Consider the following 4,027-nt stretch of genomic DNA (forward strand, 5'->3'; position numbering starts at 1 on the left):
CTTGTGCAGTTTTTAGCTGAATGCAAGTTAACAGACTAAAACATTCCATAGTCATATACAATTAAGGAGCAGCAATTCCCCCTCTCAGTAATGGATGGAGACATGACTCAAGTGTGGTGAATTACTCTGGAATTCACTGGGGGCAGAATCCGCCCCCTGCCATTCCTTTCTCAACAGTAGCTTTCTCTTGGGCCAGAGATGTTGGTGTCACCCCTTTGAACCCAGCTTCAGTCTGACAAATGGCTTGGAGTTCTTGAGGGAGCTGGAGAGTTCGTTGAGAAAGGACAGAAAGTGGAAGTTTTTCTCCAATTTTCTGGAGTCAAAGATGGTCACGATGGTGAGTGGGGTTTGGGGCACATCAGGAAGTAAGTGCTCTGAACTTTGTCGTCGTAGAAGTGGACCTACTTTGTCCAATGTGTTCAGCTCTGTTGCCCAGTCCATCATGATCATGATCACATCGCGCCTGTGCATTAAATGTCAGTTAGTGGGTGAGGAAACAACCACCAGGTACTAATCCGCCCCCATGGGGGCTTCCCTGTCTGAGTGCTGCTACCCACAGGTTCTGACCCTCAGTTGTCAAAGATCAAAGAGACATTTTCAGCATTGTGTTTGCAGGTGAAATTAGAGGCCTTGCCGCAGTAATCAGGGTTGGTCTTGGCGGTCAAGGCCCTCATTTCTGAGGGGTGGTGTGGGGGCTCAGTGCCTTGTGGAAGTAGAAGATGAACTTGGCCAAGAGGGTTCTTCAGCTTCCCCAGCCACAGGAAGAGGTGCAAGGGGCTGAAGGGCCTCTGGGTCTGACCCCCAAACAGGTGCTTCCTGGTCTCTCCCTGCTTCTTGAATGTCTGGCCCGAGCTCTGCAGCTTGGAGATTGAGCAGTGAGGGGAGGAATTTCCATTCACTGATCTCAGCATGAGCCTTCAGCAGTTAGCATGAGTATCTCCATCTCGAAGCTACTCTGCAAAGGGCTCAGGGTACGGTGATGGACCCTGGAGTTGTATTTCTGTAGAACCAACTCCAGCATATGCAGCACCTCCACTGGATGGACGGACTTCTGGGTGCTGAGGGAATACATCATCTTGTAGAAGCCAGATATCTCCATTTGGGCCTGAATGAAAAAGCAAAGCTGCTCAGAGAGGTGAGAGAGAGGCTCTTCCAGATGTTGCAAGGTCACAGTCACCAGGTTCTGTGCAGTGGTGACCAGCTTGCATAACTCATTGTAGAGGGATGTACAAATAGATTGGATGGAATCTTTTTGACTAAAAAATGACTGACCACCCAGTTTCTGCCCAGGAAGACCATGCTGTGAGAAACTTCTCGGCTGCCGCCAGGTGAGTGGGTGCAGAGTAGACCTTGACCCAGCTTGGGCCCATGCTCTGGCTGTTCTCCTTCTCCCATTCCACAAAGTCCTTGGCCCAGTCATGGCAGCAGATCTCCAGCTGCAGGAGGAAGGTTTCTAGCACTGCCTGTTTCAGAGGCACAGGGCCAGCAGGAGGCTCATCCATCCTGGGGGGAGGGAGCAGAAGAGCCGGGGGCCCCGTGAATGCTACAACCAAGGCTGAGAGACTGAGGAGTAGGAGCAGGGATGGACCACAGTCGAGACTGAGGATGAGGCGTGGAGACTGAGGACAAGGCCTGTGTTCTCAGCACCTTGTTGTATGGCTATGAAACATGGATGACCTACAGCTGTCGTGAAAGAAAGCTCAACAACATGCATGCTGAGCATCTCAAGGAAAATAGATCATGAACATGGCAAGTTTTCAGAATGGAAAATGTAAGCATGGCAATGGAGATGTACAGTAAGAAGTCTCACAACACCAGGTTAAAGTCCAGCAGGTTTATTTGCCAAATAAACCTGTTGGACTTTAACCTGGTGTTGTGAGACTTCTTACTGTGCTTACCCCAGTCCAACACCGGCATCTCCACATAATGGAGATATAGCCAGACAACCAGTAGAGTGCCCTAGGTTCTGCTTCAAGGAGGCTAGACATGCATGACATGAAGGCTCTAAACCTTGATATTCACATGTAGGAGACATGAGCTGTCAGGAGAGGAAACTGTGAGCCAAAGTGTGCCACCATGATGATCAGTGGCTCCAAAGAACAAAGAACAATACAGCACAGGAACAGGCCCTTCGGCCCTCCAAGCCCGTGCCGCTCCCTGGTCCAAACTAGACCATTCTTTTGTATTCCTCCATTCCCACTCCGTTCATATGGCTATCTAGATAAGTCTTAAACGTTCCCAGTGTGTCCGCCTCCACCACCTTGCCTGGCAGCGCATTCCAGGCCCCCACCACCCTCTGTGTAAAATATCTCCTTCTGATATCTGTGTTAAACCTCCCCCCCTTCACCTTGAACCTATGACCCCTTGTGAACGTCACCACCGACCTGGGGAAAAGCTTCCCACCGTTCACCCTATCTATGCCTTTGATAATTTTATACACCTCTATTAAGTCTCCCCTCATCCTCCGTCTTTCTAGGGAGAACAACCCCAGTTTACCCAATCTCTCCTCATAACTAAGCCCCTCCATACCAGGCAACATCCTGGTAAACCTCCTCTGTACTCTCTCCAAAGCCTCCACGTCCTTCTGGTAGTGTGGCGACCAGAACTGGACGCAGTATTCCAAATGCGGCCGAACCAACGTTCTATACATCTGCAACATCAGACCCCAACTTTTATACTCTATGCCCCGTCCTATAAAGGCAAGCATGCCATATGCCTTCTTCACCACCTTCTCCATCTGTGACGTCACCTTCAAGGATCTGTGGACTTGCACACCCAGGTCCCTCTGCGTATCTACACCCTTTAAGGTTCTGCCATTTATCGTATAGCTCCTCCCTACATTATTTCTACCAAAATGCATCACTTCGCATTCATCAGGATTGAACTCCATCTGCCATTTCTTTGCCCAAATTTCCAGCCTATCTATATCCTTCTGTAGCTTCTGACAATGCTCCTCACTATCTGCAAGTCCTGCCAATTTTGTGTCGTCCGCAAACTTACTGATCACCCCAGTTACACCTTCTTCCAGATCATTTATATAAATCACAAACAGCTCCTACAGCTTGTCAACAAGCATGAAAAGAACAGCACACAAGGACGTTTGAGAGACAGGATCTACAGGCATTTAGAGACGCAAGGACTGATTAGGGACAGTCAGCATGGCTTTGTGAGTGGAAAATCATGTCTCACAAATTTGATTGAGTTTTTTGAAGGGGTAACCAAGAAGGTAGATGAGGGCAGTGCAGTTGATGTTGTCGACATGGACTTTAGCAAGGCCTTTGACAAGGTACCACATGGTAGGTTGTTGCATGAGGTTAAATCTCACAGGATCCAGGGTGAGGTATCTAAATGGATACAAAATTGGCTTCTTGACAGAAGCCAGAGGTTGGTTGTGGAGAATTGTTTTTCAAACTGGAGGCCTGTGACCAACGGTGTGCCTCAGGGATCAGTGCTGGGTCCACTGTTATTTGTCATTTATATTAATGATTTGGATGAGAATATAGGAGGCATAGTTAGTAAGTTTGCAGATGACACTAAGATTGGTGGCATAGTGGACAGTGAAGAAAGTTATCTCCAATTGCAGCGGGATCTTGATCAATTGGGCCAGTGGGCTGACGAATGGCAGATGGAGTTTAATTTAGACAAATGCGAGGTGATGCATTTTGGTCGATTGAACCAGGGCAGGACTTACTCAGTTAATGGTAGGGCATTGGGGAGAGTTACAGAACAAAGAGATCGAGGGGTACATGTTCATAGCTCCTAGAAAGAGGAATCACAGGTGGACAGAGTGGTGAAGGAGGTATTCGCAATGCTTGGTTTCATCGGTCAGAACATTGAATAAAGGAGTTGGAATGTCTTGTTGAAGTTGTACAAGACATTGGTAAGGCCACACTTGGAATACTGTGTGCAATTCTGGTCAACCTATTATAGAAAGGATATTATTAAACTAGAAAGAGTGCAAAAAAGATTTACTGGGATACTACCAGGACTTGATGGATTGAATTATAAAGAGAGGTTGGATAGACTG

The 4,027-nt window shown here is 47.8% G+C and overlaps 1 pseudogene; it reads right to left on the reverse strand.

Annotated features, from left to right (window-relative positions):
• Window positions 1–207: 207 nt before the first annotated feature.
• Window positions 208–1,502, reverse strand: LOC144509791 (KICSTOR subunit 2 pseudogene; annotated as a pseudogene).
• Window positions 1,503–4,027: the final 2,525 nt, after the last annotated feature.

The sequence above is a fragment of the Mustelus asterias genome, chromosome 22, assembly GCF_964213995.1.
Source record: "Mustelus asterias chromosome 22, sMusAst1.hap1.1, whole genome shotgun sequence".
In the NCBI taxonomy this organism is placed as follows: Eukaryota; Metazoa; Chordata; class Chondrichthyes; order Carcharhiniformes; family Triakidae; genus Mustelus; species Mustelus asterias.